Source organism: Anthonomus grandis, chromosome 6 (assembly GCF_022605725.1).
Source record: "Anthonomus grandis grandis chromosome 6, icAntGran1.3, whole genome shotgun sequence".
Lineage (NCBI taxonomy): Eukaryota > Metazoa > Arthropoda > Insecta > Coleoptera > Curculionidae > Anthonomus > Anthonomus grandis.
In genome coordinates this window covers 4,191,182-4,209,756 of record NC_065551.1, presented here as the reverse complement: position 1 = coordinate 4,209,756, position 18,575 = coordinate 4,191,182, and the positions used below count along the sequence as shown (strand labels likewise).

At 34.6% G+C, this 18,575-nt stretch overlaps 1 protein-coding gene and 1 long non-coding RNA gene across 3 annotated transcripts in view; one reads left to right on the top strand and one right to left on the bottom strand.

Moving 5' to 3' along the window:
- LOC126737850 (zinc finger CCHC domain-containing protein 10-like) overlaps positions 1-18,575 on the top strand; it is a 621,641-nt gene that overhangs the window by 228,794 nt on the left and 374,272 nt on the right. The window lies entirely within an intron of this gene.
- Positions 1,771-18,467, bottom strand: LOC126737860 (uncharacterized). Of its 2 annotated transcripts, XR_007661148.1 has the most exons (4): positions 18,132-18,467; positions 15,376-15,680; positions 1,971-2,055; positions 1,771-1,915 (listed from the first exon to the last, which is right to left on the bottom strand). It is a non-coding gene; the product is annotated as an uncharacterized LOC126737860 (long non-coding RNA). The 2 variants fall into 2 exon arrangements; XR_007661147.1 differs by lacking the exons at positions 1,771-1,915; positions 1,971-2,055 and adding an exon at positions 10,357-10,666.

Genomic DNA, 18,575 nt, shown 5'->3' with positions numbered 1-18,575 from the left:
TCAGTACTTGGTCCTTTACTTTTTCTCATTTATGTGAACGATCTGCCACAACTCCAGGTAACTGGCAAATTTACATTGTTTGCCGATGATACCACCATCCTCTGGCATGACTCTGATGTTTCTCAAATGGAGGCCAATATACTTGCAGATTTGTTAAAAATAAAAGAATGGTGTGATGCAAATTTTTTGACATTTAATGTTTCCAAAACAAATATCCTTAATTTTAAATGTAATACAAATAATATATGTTTAAATAATGAAGTCATCACCATGCCACCGTTCAGTAAGTTTTTGGGTCTTTCCATAGACAAGTTCCTTAAATTTGAAGACCATATTGTGAATGTATGTAGAAAAGTCTCATCAGGCTGCTACGCCCTAAAGGTTATTGCCACAAGTCTTAATTTCTCCATCGCCAGATCTACATACTTCGCGATTATCGAGTCGCACCTTCGATATGGAATTTGCTTTTGGGGTTCATGTTCAAATTCACTTTTTAGTTCAGTGTTTGTACTCCAGAAAAGGGCCATTATATATCTATGTGGGGCCAAGCCTCGTGACTCATGTCGCCCAATTTTTGTAAGTCATAATATTTTAACCCTGTGTTGTATTTTTATTTTGGAAACAGTTTGCTTAGTTTTTAGAAAATATAAACAGGAACTCCACTTAGGAAGTCACTATAATACGCGACAAAATTATTTGTTAAGGCTACCCATTCCTCATTTTGAACTTGTCCGTAGCTTTATCATATATGGAGGTAGAAAGCTGTTTAATAAACTTCCACTAGAAATAAGACAACTTAAGACTGAAAAAAGCCTACGTACAAGGACGAAAATATTTCTTGCTAGTAAAGCGTACTATAGTTTAGGTGAATTTTTTAATGATCAGCATTTAAATATTTTTCAAAGTCTTATATAATTTTATTTTATTTTAAATTAGTTTCTCGTTTTAATTCCTTTAATGTACAGTCTATTGGCTTTGTCTACAACTTCTATGTTTATATTGACAATAAAGCACTTTTGAGTTTGATGAGAGAATAGGTGATACGAATTACTTAGGCCCATTTATTCTGTGGATTAAGGGATTAAATAGTTACTTTTTGACAGAAAAGTGTAAAATGTTTTGGTTTGTCTTCAAATTTTTATATTTTATTATTAATTAAATTAAATTAAATTATTTTATTATTATTTTTATATTTCCTTTTTTTGGGAATTGAGATTTATTTTTACATGGTGGTGATTATTAATGGGGATTGTGGCTGCCATATTCAATGTCCTTTATTATAGTTTTTTTTAATTAATACATATTATGATATATTATTATAATAATATACTCATGAAAATCCCCCATCTCTATATTTAGTACCAACTTCTTTTGATAAAAAGTAATTATGTAGTCAGAAAATTGGAAATATATTTTTTTAAATAAACTTTTACATTAAAAATCATCTAGTTGTCTATAATTTATGCGTTTAAAAGACACAAGTTTTACTTATAAAAAAAACACACTTTACATCCTGAATGTAATATTTATTAATTTGTTTGCCTCGTATTTAGTTATTATACATATTAGGAGAGATTAGATAAAAATTAACAAAAATAAATGCTTATACTAAAAACTAAAAATCTTATACAAAACACTACATTTTAAGCATACTAGATCCTAAAACTACAGTGAGGATACTAAATACTTTTATAAATTTAACCACTCTTTGAATCTGGCCCAAAAAGTTAATACAATTTTTCAAATTCTGCTTTTTTGTCATTATTCTTTAGCAGTTTCTTCTATTAAGGAAGGAAACAGTTTCTCTGTTGCCGCCATGGATTCCAACTTCATCTCGCACATCAGCATGTGGATACTAAAGCATTACATTATATATACTTTATTGTGTCGCTGAAGGACAAACAGGGGCAGTAAGCTGAAAAAAACAAAACTTTAAACTTGTTTAATTAATAAAAATAGGATTTTATTACCATGTCAAAAAAGGGACTTTTTTTCCAGAGAATGGAGGAAGAAGCAGTCTTCATTGTGTCGCTGAAGGACAACAGTGGTAGTAAGCTGTAAAAAAACAAAATTTTAGACTTGTTTTCTTTCAAGAGGCGGGTCTAGTCTACAACCACGTTCCCCGCAGCGATACCGCTTAGCTACAGATTGGTTGGGCAGACTTTAGTCACGATTGAGTCGCGTTCGAATTCGAAGCCGTGATCGTATTGAGATCGAGTCGTGAAAAAATCCCAACCATGGTCGCCATCCGAAATTTCGGTTGGAACATAAAAAAAGACAGTCGAGTCGTCAAATACGACTGTTGATATGTCATTAACGTCATATTTTGATGGACGTCAAAAATTAGTCAATAAGAATCAGCAGTGAGACTCTGTGTCATATGGAATTTTACTGATTGATTCAATTGCACACGTCCCGAACTTTATGCTCAAAAAATGTCGCCAAAATGCGACCCGTTTACTCGTTACACCAAAGACCAAACAAAAAGAAATTTGTTGATTCTAAATAGCTGTTTAAATCGTATATCCTTTCTTCGCTCATCTGACGTCTCTCCCAAATTGCTACTCTTAAGTCCTTCAACCTCTCCTCCTCTTCAGTAGCTATATTACTACATTTATGGACAACATCCTTAAAGTCGCAAAAATTGGAAGAAAAATAAAATATACTAATAAGCAGACGATCCAGAAGAGCCTTAATTAATTAACATAGATTGTATACTTGTATAGCCCACAATAATAAAAAGTTTAATTAGTTTTTAAAGAAAACAGATAGAAGCTAAAAATACTAACCCGGAACTCAAAACACCGATGAATGTAAACACAAAGATAAATAAAAATAATTTCTAATTTTTAGGTATTGGTATGATATCTAGTGAAATTACCAGAATAAAAGTAAAATTCCCCTACAAATCACCAAATTTCTAGTCAAATATCCGAACGGTGTCGACTGTGACACAGAGTACAAACCCACGCGACTGTCGCCAAAAAATGTTGGTAGCGACTATTGAAAGCAAGGGCTGATATCCACTCAGCACGCGGCACCGCAGGGCAGACTACTCCGCCTCGCCCACGATCTTAATAAATTCACCTGGACTGCCAATTCAATGAAAGGTAAATGACCACTACTAGGGGGCCTCCATTTTGCGTGATTTTGTCTTTTCGATGTTGGTCACTCTGACAAATTTCACTTGTGCCAATTGTAGGGAAACAAAACAATTAAAGTTTTTAAGAGGTTATGTTTACAACTACAAAATAAAAAGTTACATTTAGTTAAGAATTTAGAATAGTTGCGTTAGACCTGCGATTTTTCTTGTACTTCTTTAAGAATTGCGTGAAAATTTATGTAAGAAAGTAATCCTTACCTAAAATGAGATAAAGTTTCAATTAACTTAGGATAGATGCATGCACTTTAAAATATTTGTTTTATTATTCTGATAATCTTGAATCTTATAAATCCTAATACCGTAAACATGATGACATTCATTTAAATTTTTGTTTGTATTTACTTAACAAATTGCAAAAGTAAGTGGCAACGGTGTGCAACTTCTTGCTTTCAGCGTGCATAATAATTGTTACTTTATCAAGTTTTTACGGCGAATTAAATCTAGAAAACTTATAGGCAATATCGTTACAGCGTACATGTGTGAGTTTAGATATAAAAGATCCTTTATAACGTGATTTTTGTGATAGCCAACGTGTGTTTGTTTACATTCTGCGATTGTTCTGTTCCTGCGAGGTTGCCAAACGTCGTGCTAAATTTCTAACATTATGCCTGAAATAGAAGTTTGTGATATATGTAACAAAAATGTGGCTGATAATGAAGAAAGTTTACTATGTGATAAATGTCTTGTTTGGAAACATAGGCTGTGCCTCTCTATGAATCAAAAACATTTCCAGAAGCTAAGCAAATCAACAGAAGAATGGATTTGTAGCAAGTGTGTGAAAAGAACTAAGAAGCCGGAGTCTCAGACTTCTAATTACACAATTAATGATGTCATGAATGCCTTAAAAAACATGGAAAAGAAGTACGATGTTCTTTTCCAGAAATATGAAGAGCAGGTCAAAATAAATGAAGAGCTGAAACTGGAACTTAGTGGTATAAAAAACCAGTTAAATAAGAAGGAACAAAGGGAACTCACAAATAATGTTATTGTTTATGGGGTCCCTTATAAAACCACAGAAAATCTGCAGCAGCTGGTTTGTAACATTGGAAAGGAGCTTCAAGTAGATCTAGAGAGTAATTTTACAGCCCTTAGAGTAGGAGCCAAAGAAGAAGGAAAGAAGACACCCATCAAGATTAACATAAAAACTGAGGACATTAAGAAAAAACTTATGAAATCTCCTAAAAGGTATAATTTAAATACTTTGGTGTTAGGGTTTACTGAAAATCATAATGTGTATCTAAATCATGATCTAACTAAACATAACCTAGACTTATTTAAAAAGACACAAACATTTAGAAAGGAGAATAATTATAAATACCTTTGGTTTAGTAATGGGTCTATTGTATTAAAGAAACATGAAAATAGCAGGGTTTTAGTGATTAGTACAGAATCTGATTTAAAAAACTAGATAAAAAAAATCTAAATATTGTTTATTTAAATATACAGAGTATTAGAAATAAATTCGATGAGATTGAATGTTATGCAAAGGACAGTAATGTAGATATTTTTATGTTTGTTGAAACTTGGCTTCTCTGGAAATCTTCTGAGGAAACGCATCTATTTGAGTTGGACGGGTATCAATCAATCCATTCTTGTAGAGAAAAAAGAGGGGGTGGAGCTTCTATTTATTTAAAGAGTGGCTTAAATTTTAAGATACTACAAATATCAGAAAAAAATGATAATTTTAGTTGCGCATGTATTCAGATAGGTCATAAAAATGTAATTGTTAGTTTAGTGTATAGACCACCATCTTATTCATATGGTGAAACCTTAAATATGTTAGAAAGTATTATGAGTTCCTATCCAATTAATCATATTATTGTTGGTGATATTAATTTAGATTTATTAGATATTAGTAATAGAGAAATAATTAATTATAAAAACACCCTAGCCCTTAATAACTTTCATATTAAAAATAAAATAAATATTTTAAATGCTACAAGAATTACGCAAAACACCAATAAACTTTTAGATCATGTATTAACTGATTTTAAATGTAAGGAAAAATTTTCAGTAAAAGTCGAATCTAATGCGCTATCAGATCATGAAAAACTAACTATACATTTGGATGAGATAGTTAGGCCGGCTAACGTAAAAACGACACATACTTTGAAAGGGATTAACAATGGAAAGTTTAAAAGATTATTTGAACAACAAATAAAAGAGACAGAAATTACCTCATTCCAGTATCTTATTAATATAATACAATCTAGCAAGGCTGCAGCTGAATACGAGCGAAAAATAAAATGCATAAATAATAATATCTGGATAACAGAGGAGCTTGTAAACTTAATAAGAGAGCGAGATCGACTATTTGAAGACATGCGTAATAACGATAATAACAGAGAAATAAAAAACCAATTTCGTAACATAAAAAATAAAATTACTAATAAAATTAAAACACTTAAAAATACTCATTTTAGAAAAAAATGGGCAGAAGCAGGTTCCGATACCAAAAAACAGTGGTCAGTGATAAATAATTTATTAGGCAGAAAAAACCTTAATTTAAATAAAATTAAGGAGATAAATGTAAATAATAGTATAGTCTCGGACACTTACGAAATTGCAAACTGCTTGAATCGCCACTTTGCTAGAATAGGTAAACAAATTACTGAAGAGGTTCAAACTGAAATACTAGGCATTCCCTTTAATATTCGTGACACCTTTGGTTTCAATGAAATCATTTATGCAAATAGTTTTTATTTAGAAGAAGTCACTGATAAAGAAATATTAGACACAGTTAATAGTTTGAAACGTAACTCTGCTCCTGGAGATGATCAAGTTACAGTTAATAATCTTTGCGTATTGGGTCCCAGTCTAATCAAAATTCTTACAAAACTGGTTAACGATATTTTTGCTTCTGGTCTTTTTTCTGACAAACTCAATTTCGCTAAAATTATGCCGATCTTTAAGTCGGGATCTCAAGATTTTATGGGTAATTACAGACCAATTAGTTTAATAAGTACTTTTTCGAAAATAATAGAACGGGTTTATTTTCGAAAACGAAACGGGGAACCGAATGTTGGACTTTATAAATAAATATTTGCACATGGACAAGTTTCAGTATGGCTTTTTAAAAAATTCTAACACGCTAAGTGCTACGATGGATTTCTTAAATGAAATAATTACTCAACTAGAAAGTAAAAAAAATGGTAGTGGCTGTCTTTATCGACCTGAAAAAGGCTTTTGACGTCGTTAGCTGGAATGTGCTTTTAGCTAAATTACATAATATGGGATTTAGAGGGCCTGTTTATAACATTTTAAAACCCTATCTAAATAAACGACAAGCTGTGAATATTAATCAAATAGTTAGCGAAATTGAACTAAGTGAGTGTGGGGTTCCACAGGGCTCTGTTCTTGGGCCACTACTCTACGCTCTTTACGTGCTCAGTCTTAGGAGTGCTGGCTTGACTGGTCGATATTTTACGTTTGCGGATGACACAGCTATGTTGTACAGTGATAGTGATCTTGAGAGCCTGGAGCGTGTTGTTAACACAGATCTTGAAAAATATTCCAAATGGTTACTGTGCAATAAATTAAAAATTAATATTCTTAAAACTAATTATCTATTTTTTAAACAAAAAAACAAAGTTTCTAGAAATCCGGTAGTAAAAATAAACAATATTTTAATTGAAAAAGTGTCACACATTAAATATTTAGGGCTAATCATAGATGATAACTTGAACTGGAAAGAGCACTTAATGCATGTAACTAATAAAATTATACCAATGCTAGGAGCTATATACAGGGTTAGAGACTATTTAACGTTTAAAAGCAAGATGTATATTTACAATTCCTTTTTCTTGTCGCATTTTAGATACCTTCTCCCTTTGTGGGGCTCTTGTGGTCAGGTGGATTTTAATAAAATGCAGGTATTGCAAAATAAAATATTAAAGGGATTATTTAAAATTGATTGGCGTACAAGCACTGTGGACCTACATAGGGGGTTGGGTGTCTTAATGCTGAGAGAGTTACTTATATTTGAACAGGGCAAATATATGTTTAAAGTAACTAATAACATCCAAAAGACTAATGTAGTTACGTAATCCAGTTTATCAGGCTATAATAGTATATAATAGTCTTCCAGTAGTCATTAAGAACATGGACTCGGTTGAAAAATTCACAGCGAAACTTTTAAGTCATATATTAGAATAGTTTTTCTTTTTTTTTTTTTTCGTTTTGCTTGGTTGCTATAAATATACTTAAAGAAAAATATCTAAAATTACACTTATTGTAGGTATTTAATTGGATTTATAAGGGTAGTGATGTAATTGACATCGTCAGGGATTTTGATTTGTTTTGTTTTCTTTTTTTTTGAAAGGTTTATAGTATATTTAATATATCTGTATATATGGTTAAGGTTGTTGTACACTCTGAACGTTATATATCCTTGGTACCAGTGCATTGGCACTGTTTTAAGGATTTTGGTTTTGTAAAGATATGATTGTAATATGTTTGAAAATAAAGAAATTTGTAAAAAAAAAAATCAGTTAAAAACAATTTTATTTTCTTTTTATTTTTACTGTCACGACTTTTACTTTCCTTTTATGTACAGTGTTTCCACATTAATAAGTACAACTCCTATAAAAATCAAAATATAGATGATTTTATGAGGGTTTGTAATTAGCAAGGGTTTATATAGTAAACATAAACAACTCTATATATTATTCTATCATAAACACAGACAGACACTTTACAATATTGGTTCACTGTTTCCCAAAACCGAATTGTTGGTCAAAACCATTTGGTTTTGACAAACAATGAACCAATATACGTTTTATCAATATACGTAAATATGATATAACATACGTAATAACCAAATACGTTTAAATACGGATGGTGGTACATTATCCATGTATTAAATAAGGAGGAAGCTATATTGCCTGTTGCAGACGATATACCCGAGCGTCGTTTATAAATCGCCAAAAACTAGGGAAATCGCTATACTCGCACGTCAAACGTCAGCGTCATCAACTTCATTACCGTTATTTAAGCCATATTTTAGCGAGTAAGCGGCTATAAGCGTCTTTAAGACATCTCATTCGAGCGATCAAGTCATGACGTCACCGTATAAGGCGCTTTAAGCGTTCGTTAGCGGTCTGCCGAGACCGCCAATAAACTTGATATGTCAAAGTCAAAGGAAAGCTATACAAACACATCAATTTTTTGATATTTTTTTAGAGTAGAAGCATTATATTTCTTAGTATTAGTTTTATTTATTTTATATTAATGTCTCATATATATTAACAGTTAAGACATCCAAACCAAATAAAAATGCAGAAAATAATAAATTATCAAAAGAGCAAATAGATTTGCAAAAAATACAGTGAAGAACGTAAAAGTGAGGTTGCGCGGATATTTTTTTCAAATTGATTTTTGATTAGTTTGTTTATTTCTGTGTGAAAAAAAATATGAGTGAGGTTATGTTTACGCCAGTAACTTTTTTGTTTATTGTATTTCATCTTGATCTGATCCTTAAAATGTATGAGATCAGATTTAGACTCAAAACATTTTGAACTTAGACAAATGGGTGTTTTCATGGTTTAGGTCAGTCTCCAAAGCGAATGCAATACCGATGAAAGGTATAGCTAATATTTACTAATATTTAGACTCTGACAGCTGTTAGACATGACGTCATTCGAGCGCAACCATATGATGACGTAACGCTTAAGACATTGTTAGGCAACCGAGTAAGACGCTTACTCGCTAAAATATGGCTTTAATATATTTTTTGTTGACAACACTAAAAATGTTCAGAGTGACCAACATCAAAAGATCACAACCACTATAAAAATGGCGGCCACCAGGCAGTGGTCATTTTTTCACTACAGTTAAAAATAGGAAATGAAAAGATAACAATTAAAGATAGTGCAAAAAACCTGGGTCTAATTATAGATCATAAATTACGATTTAAAGAACACATCACTACAAAACTTAAAATAGCCTATTCAACCCTAAAAATGCTTTATCCACACAGTCTTATCTCACTTTAACTTTTGTGACTCAATTTATGGCCCATGCCTGGATAATGAAACGAAACGTCGAATTCAAGTTGTTCAAAACTCCTGTCTAAGATTTATTTTTGGTATACGAAGACGCAACAGCATTACTTATAAGCTTAAAGATGTAAAATGGTTAGATATGGCAACACGTAGAGAGCTACATTCAGTTTCTTTTTATTATAAAATTTTACAAAATAGCACCCCTCACTACCTCTTTAATAAAATTAAACTAAGAACTTCAGCACATCATGTAAACCTAGGATAAAGATATCTTGTTGACATTCCAAGATATCATAAGGAAATTTTTAAATCATCTTTTTCCTATAATGCTGCTAAGCTGATAAATAAGTATAAAATTAGTGATTTGACATTATCAGTCTGCTCATTTAGAAATTCAATTTGGAAAAAAATGTTTGTTTAATATGTAACCTATTTAATTATACAATATGTGACGTAGCGCTGCATTTATAGTGTCATCTCTTCTTTTCTCTTCTTTACGCCTTCTTTTCTTTCGATCTCTCTTACTGTTCTCTCTCTCTCTCTTTCTCCTTCTTTATTTTGTAAATATATTCTTATATATATAATTATAAAAAAGTAAGTAAATAAATAAACAGTTTACTTCGTAGCTTCAACAGCCCCTACGTAATTATTAGGATGCTGAAAATTAGGCCATTTAATCCCGCACAATTGAATTGTTAGGTCCTTGTATTTCGAATTAATAAATGTTATTATTATTATTATTATATGCATTGGCAGTCCAGGTATATTATAAGTTCGTGGCCTCGCCATTAAAACTGTCAAAAAAGTCACGTGTTTTGGATTGCCCAATTGGCGTTTGGTTATAGGCTCCAGTACACGTTCGGCCAACTAGTTGGGCCAATGAGTTGGGCCAACGTGTACAGGACCGTTTGGCGTTACTTGGTGATTGGTAGCCAGCGTTGGTCCACGAACCGAATGTTGTCGGTTTTTCGTGCACAAATCAAAGGATCTTGGCGCCATTTACCAAACAGCGTTCACACGTTGGTCGTTGATTTTACGGCGTAAAAAGTGAAATGACGGCTACGATGGCGGCATGGAAGAGTGAAGAAGTTTTAAAGTTTATAGATTTTTACCAAAATGAACCAATAATATAGAATCCTAAACATGAACAACACAAAAATAAAAACAAAGTAAGTTTAAGTTAAAGCCTAAAAATACGTAGGGTATAATATTTTCACTATCCAGAAGTGGACTAGGGAGGGGTAAATTCAAACTATTAGATAATAGTTTTCGGCGTAAAACACTTTGATTGAAAACTCCGCCATCACTTATCCTCCCTTGGGATCCTACATCGGCAAACAAAAAACAGTAATTACTATCCACTACTACTAATAGAACGATGCTAAAAGTTCTTTTATAAAGGTGACTGTATAGTTATGTGCTTCCCATCAATAGCCCCAAGGCAATGGGGAAAGCTGAAGCCTTGTGACTTGGAAATCCATCCGTCTGTAGTTTCAGGCATCTCCCCGTGGAGGGCCGGGGTAGAATAGCCTCCTGGTACGTTCTGTCTGTCGTAAAAGGCGACTAAAAGAACAACCTGGACCACCAGGGTTAAATGGTGGTACACCCATGGAAATGGAGACACGAAGCGGAAGATGCCTAGGAGAAAGGTCGCTGCCTGGGGATCACTGCCAGGGCATGTCTGGAGCCGGCGCTGGACATGACAGTATGCGGACCGTCGGTGGCAGGGGGTTAAACTACACCTCCTCCTCTTCAACAACAAAACGACCAGGAGGGCCCAACACCATCACGAGCCCCCCTCGCTGAAGGTGCTGCGCAGGAAATTCAGCCAGCGCTCACCCAGGCGGGACTACAAAGACAGCGCATGAAATGGACATCTGCGATAAATGAAACCGTCATGCGCAGCTTTTATAAAGTGACCAACCTGGGACGCGAAATGATCGGCTACAGACAACCTTTACATGCCGAATTTAGGAAAATCTATCCACATCTCCAAGTTACCGAACAGAGAGTAGCAGACCAGTATCGGGTAATAATGCGTAATCACCTAATTCCAGAGACAAGACTCAATACCATTAAAGAAGAAATACAAGCGCAAACTAACAACGAACAAGACCTCGCTAACAATGAACCAGCTGAGGAGCAACCTGTAATAGAAAACGTATTAAATAACACACAGGAACTTAACACTACCGAAAACACCCAAGAGAACAATTCTGAGTTATATCACGAACTATCTACAGAAATGGCACGTGCGATGCTAGAATTTGAGGGAACCAACCCACTGATAAGACCCAAACTTCCAAAAGTAAACTCTTCAAAAAAACTAGGTCAAATTATGGAACTTTTAAACACCAAAATTCTTCCACCTTATCTTTTAAATATTAATAACATGCAATCTCTTCACCTTTTAGTTTATAGCGCAGCAACTGCCGATGCTAAAACCATAAAGATTAAGATAAGGATTCACAATGACTCTGCAAGAACCGAGCTCCCGATACCGCCATGGGAGACCAGACTTCAACGAAAAATTCAGAGGTTTCGAAAAGATATCGGCCAACTAATAGAATATCTGAGGGGTACACGAACAAATAGACTAAAACAGAAAGTTGATGAAATTTTGCAGAGAAACAACATCCACACTCGGCATGAACCAGAAAACAATACAGCTCAACAATGCCTGGATACTCTAAAACAGAAACTTTCCTTATTTTCAGGGCGCCTACGAAGAAACAAGACCAGTAATAACCGAAAACGTGACAATCTTCGTTTTGAAAAGGCCGAAAAACAATTTTATAGAGAGCTAAATTCAAAATCAGATCACCCAGATAAGCAATACCCAACGAAAGAACAAATTCAAGATTTTTGGGCCAAACAACTTGCAACTCAAATAACATGCAATCAACGCAAGCTGGGTTACTGCAGAGAAACAAAATAGTAATAAATATAACCAGATGGAACATCGACTATTCACTATCGAGGAAGTCGACCAGATTATCCAAAAACTGCATATTTGGAAATCACCTGGCCCAGATGGAGTTCATAACTTTTGACTAAAGAAACTACGGAGTGTGCATCCTAGACTCTCAGAATTAATTAACCACGTTATTCTTAACCCACAGGAAATGCCAGCGTTCCTAACGCAAAGAGTAACCTATCTACTGCCTAAAGACCAGAACAACACACAAGATATGTCTAAGTACCGACCGGTAACGTGCCTACCTACTTTGTATAAAATTATCACTTTATGTTTAACACAGCGCATTTATCAATACTGTGAGGAAAACAACATCATAGCCGCACAACAAAAAGGATGCGCTAAAGGGTCTATGGGCTGTAAAGAACAACTTATTATCGACTCTGTCATCAACAACCAGGCATATCACAACAAGAGAAATATTTTTACTGCCTACGTCGACTATAAGAAAGCCTTCGACTCAGTACCACACGAATGGCTTATAAACATATTAAAAGTGTATAAAGTTGATGGTAATACTTTGTCTTTTCTAGAGAGCGCTATGACAAGTTGGAGAACAACGATCCAGCTCGAAGTATAGGGTAAAAGCACAGTAAGTACAAACAACATTCCAATTCGAACAGGAATCTTCCAAGGGGACTCACTGAGCCCATTATGGTTCTGCCTTGCTATGAATCCTCTTTCGAACTGTCTTAACTCTACCAACTATGGGTTTAGCATCCGAAATAATAACACCGAGATTGCAAAGTTAAATCACTTACTGTATATGGATTATTTAAAAATAATGGCTGCAACTAGGAACCAACTAAACCAAATGCTGCATATAGTAGAAGAGTTCTCCAATGACATCGGCATGCAATTTGGACTAGATAAATGCCCTACTCTCAATATAATCCGAGGAAAAATTCAGCCAGGAGAATATCAGATGCAGAATTTCCACACCATCGAGGCCATGGGCGAACACGAAATTTACAAATACTTGGGGATGAAACAATCACAAACGATTGAACAACAAACAATGAAATGCGAACTGACTAACGAGTTTGTGAAAAGGGTAAGACAAGTTTTGAGAACCAATCTCAACAGCAAAAATATGTTTAAGGCACTTAACTCCTACGCATGTTCAGCTCTTAGTTATTCTTTTGGGGGTAATTAATTGGAGTAGGACAGACATAGAAAGGCTACAAAGAAAAGCGAGGATCCTACTTACTAAAACGCACAACCACCACCCTCGAAGTGCCACTGAAAGAACAATGCTTCCCCGCCACCTTGGAGGAAGAGGATTAATAGATCTGGGTAAACAACTTGAAAAACAAATCACTAACTTAAGATCCTATTTTTACAGGCAAGGAGAAAATTCCACGCTGCATCGCGCAATAAATCAAATAGACGATTCCACTCCTCTACAACCTAAGAGCGAGGAAGCGCGCAGCTACCATCATACGGACCAGGAAAAACTCCGCATCTGGATGGAGAAGCCCCTTCATGGGCGGCATCCTAATGAGATCAGCCGAAATCATGTCGACACTGCTTCGTCGAACTATTGGTTGGTATCAGGCAAGATGATTCCAGAAACCGAGGGCTTTCTACTCGCCATCCAAGATCAGGTTATACCAACAAGAAATTATCTCAAGCACATCGTCAGAGATCCGTCCGTACAAAACGACAAATGCCGGTAAGGATGCCAAACATCAGAGACAATCCAGCACATAATAGGAGGATGTCAGGCCTTTGCAGCGACAGAATACAAAGAACGGCACAAAAGTTGGCAATGAAGTTGGAACTTATTACAACAGAGAAGGTTCCGTATTATAAATATACTCCAGAACCCGTAGTGGAAAATGACCGATATAAGTTATATTGGGACCGCAGTGTACTTACCGATCAACATGTAAGGCATAATAGACCAGATCTTATTTTAATAGATAAAATTTCCAGGAAAACAACTCTAATTGACGTAGCCATACCGAACAACAATAATCTGCAAGACAAACACACTGAGAAAATCGCCAAATACAGAGATCTAGAAATTCAAATCGGAAGGCAATGGAGAATGGATAATGTTCAGACCATCCCAATTGTTATATCGACAACGGGTGTAATACCGAAGAGTCTACTGGAAGACCTTAAACAACTAGGAACTGGCGAACATCTATATAAGCACATGCAAAAGACAGTACTACTGGCAACTGCTCGCAGCACCCGGAAATTTCTAGGAGATAACTCTACATTTCAGGTCACTTAAGGACACCGAAAAGGCCCCCACAGAGCACAGAGCTTAATCCTTTTGATATCGCAGGTATCTGGGATAAGTAAATAATAATAATAATAATAATAATAATAATAATAATAATAATAATAATAATAATAATAATAATAATAATAATAATAATAATAATAATAATAATAATAATAATAATAATAATAATAATAATAATAATAATAATAATAATAATAATAATAATAATAATAATAATAATAATAATAATAATAATAATAATAATAATAATAATAATAATAATAATAATAATAATAATAATAATAATAATAATAATAATAATAATAATAATAATAATAATAATAATAATAATAATACCAACAACAACAACGGGGACAAATAACAATAATTTAAAGCTCTTTTTTGTTACAGGCATCGCAATCGACATATACTGAAGAGCAAACAGGCACTGATATAGACTTAGAATCTCCGGTACCTGTAGCCAACAGTTACTCCAAAATTGTTCCTGAGACTAGCAGCAACTCCGAAACTAATAAAATAAAAGTACCGGTTGTTAAGCGCCGTGCGAAAGAACCGCCAGAATTAGCAGAGGCCGGTAGAGAGATGTCAAAAGCTTTTACCGCATTAAACCAAGCCCTTGACAAAAAACCTGCCAGACAAGATGATGATTGTGACTTGTATGGTAGACATCTTGCAACAAAACTGAGGAAGTTTTCTGAGAGTGAAAGAGAAGAAATAATGTTGGACATAGACAACATGATAATAAAGAGACGACTAAATAAGCAAAATATTCACACTCATTCATACACACACACTCGTCCAGGCACTTATATCTCAAGGCACGTCTATACTCAACTACCAGAAATGTCTCCAGAGTCTAATGAAACGTACAATATTTCTTTGCAATCCCCGTCAAGCAATTCCCAAGATATTATATATGAGGCATATAAAAATAGGTAAAATATATATGTAAAATTAAATAAGTTTTATTTACCTTAATCATATCTTTCAGAACTTCATTCAGTGCCACACAGACTTCAATGACTATGCGTGAGATCAGTGAACCTGATATTTTAAACAGATAATGTAAACTTCTGAAGCTATCTCCGCTAGCTAAATATCTTAAGGTTAATGCTAGTCGTATTTTAACTGGTATAGCTTCTCTCCAGTCAGTGTCTTGCTTTGCAACCATTGGAGAAATTTGTTGTAGAAGAATCTGCATATGACATCCGAATGAAATTATCGAACTCCCCAGATGGTTCTGCAAGAAACTCCGCAAGTTGGTTGTTCATGGTCTCTCTAAAACAAAAATATTTAAAACTGATATTTTTACATCTTTAGTATCATCATAAAGTAAACATGCAACTATACTAGATGTATTTTTATAATCACTTTGTCCTGTTTCGATGAATACTCAGCATCCAGCTATCACTTTCGTTTGGTGCACCTTTCTATAAACATTGAAAGCACTATGCAAATAAATTGCCGCAGCTGCGATGGTTTGCACATCCATCGTCAAAAAATGGTCTATGTAGCAGCTGAGTCAAGTCCACCTACTTATTTTTTGGCTGTTTTGGCCCAACGCATTGGCCTAACTAGTTGGTCAAGCGTGTAATCACTGTACTATATTTGGCCCAACTCATTGGCCAAACTAGTTGGCCGAACGTTTACTGGAGCCTTATCGTTCGTTGATTGTGCATCTACAAAGATAGTTTTTTCTTATTTCCGTTCTCGCTTCCGCGCAATTGTGTAATCATAATCATAATCATTATCATAATTTTTATTGATGCCAGTAATATAAATTTTACACAAGTCAAAAAATACATAGGTAAAGTCAAAACAGACTACTTAACAGTACTAACGCTAAGAACATTAAATTAAAATTCGACTATAACTAAAACAATAAATGATGTTATAAAAACACAGTAAAATCACCTTAAAATATGTGGTTAAAAAACTCCTCTAATGAATAAAAAGCATTCACTAATAAAACTTTTTTGATTTTTGTTTTAAAACTGTTTCGAGGTAAGTATTTTATTTCAGAGGGAAGAGCATTAAATAATTTTATTCCCCAAAAGCCCGGTCCATCCCGACACCTTTCCAGACGGCAGTAAGGAGGTACAAAGTCAGTTCTATGGCGAGTATTATAGCCATGTATATCTTGGTGAGTAGTAAAAGACTGAGTATTACGTTTAACATACAGAAGGTTTTCCAAAATGTACACTGAGGGCAGGGTGAGAATGCCAAGTTGTTTAAAGGCTGCCTTGCAGTCCTCCCTATATGCAAGACCAGCTAGTACCCTTATCACCCTTCTCTGTATACCGAACACACGTTTGGTATCAGATGCATGTCCCCAGGCTAGAATACTATATGACAAGTGTGAATGGAAAACACCAAAGTATGCAGTTCTCAGAACTGCTGCTGAGACCCTATCACTGAGCCCTCTTATTAGATAGGCAGCTTTGTTTAGCTTTAAAGTCAGTTGGTTGGTGTGATGACCCCAATGTAAACGTTGGTCTAGTGTGACTCCTAGGAATTTAGCTGTGTCAGCAGACTCCACCTGCCCAAGTTCCCTCATAGAGAAAATGATTTTAAGTGTCTTATCTGAGTTCATGAGAAGCCGATTGCTGCAGAACCAGCTTTCAACTCCTTCCCGCGCCACCAGGGATCCCTCCAGGGAAGCACCCAGAGTGTCAGCCCGAAAGGATACTGTGGTGTCATCGGCAAAGAGGGTAAATTTTGCATATTCACTAATCAGTGGAAGATCATTGATATATATTAAAAAAAGAATGGGTCCCAGAATTGACCCCTGAGGCACACCCATTGTAATATCGCCTATTGCCGACGCCACCCCAGCAAAACTCACAGACTGACACCTGCCCTCAAGGTAATATTTTATAAGTAGAATGCTTTATGGATTAAAATTATAGGCTTTGAGCTTTCCAAGAAGGATCCCATGGTCGACGCAATCAAAAGCTTTACTCAGGTCGCAGCAAAGAACTGTGTCATATTGAAAATTTTGAAAACCTTCAAGAATATCCGAAACCAAATCCAAGACGCCCAGAAGTGTACTTTTGTCTTTACGAAAACCAAATTGACATTTGCTTAATAAGTTGTTTTTTTCAAAGAAGTCCACAATCTGTTCAGCTAGACACCTCTCTAAAATCTTGGACACAATTGGTAAAAGAGATATAGGCCTGTAATTATCTGGTTTATTGCAATCACCCTTCTTAAACAAAGGAATTACAAGTGCCTCCTTTAAAACAGATGGAAAGCATGATTCTTTAAGGCACAAATTGATTAAATTTGTAAGTAAAACAATAATTTCATTTGTAATTGATTTTAATATTTTAACATTTAGACCAAAAATATCCTTACTATTTTTATTTTTGAGATAATATCACGGACTTTGTTATAGGATACTTCATTGAAAGAAAAAACAATATCATGTTTGGGAATCAATGATATTGGATCAATATTTGAAATTGGCATTCCTGACATGATACCCTGACCTACACCCAAAAAGAAGTTGTTAAAATCATTCGCTGTAAGACTACAATCTCTAACCCTTCCAGTTTTATTGCCACAAGATTTATTTATGACTTGCCACATAGTGCGACCAGGATTACTTGAAGATTGAATGAGTCGGTCATTTGCTTTAATTTTTGCTACTTTTATTGCTTTGTTGTATTTATTTCTGTACTGAAGAAACACATTTTTATGATATACATCTGTGTATTGTTTACTCACCAATTCAAGAAACCTAAGCCTCTCACGCATCCCTCTAAGCTCGTCACTAAACCAGGAAATATTATTGGATTGATCTGATCTCACAGTAAACTGCTTTATGGGAAAACGCGTCAAGCATGTATCCTGTAAAATGTTTAGAAATGTGATAAACTTTTCTTCAACCAATATGTTAGGCTCTGATACAAAATGCCAAGGTGTATCTGAAATAATGTTATGGAAATTAAAAAGCCCATGTTGTGTTACAGGCCGGCATATTTTTTTTGTATGTATTAAACTGCGGGATGTAGGTACTGAAAAGTCAACCTGCTGACCATCATGGTCTGAGATATTGGGTTGTACAACAAGTGATGAAAGTACATTGATATGGGGACTTACGTGTAGCGACCTTTAGTTAATGTGCGACATCTAGGTGGAGATGTTGGTACTTAACCGTATGAATTTCTA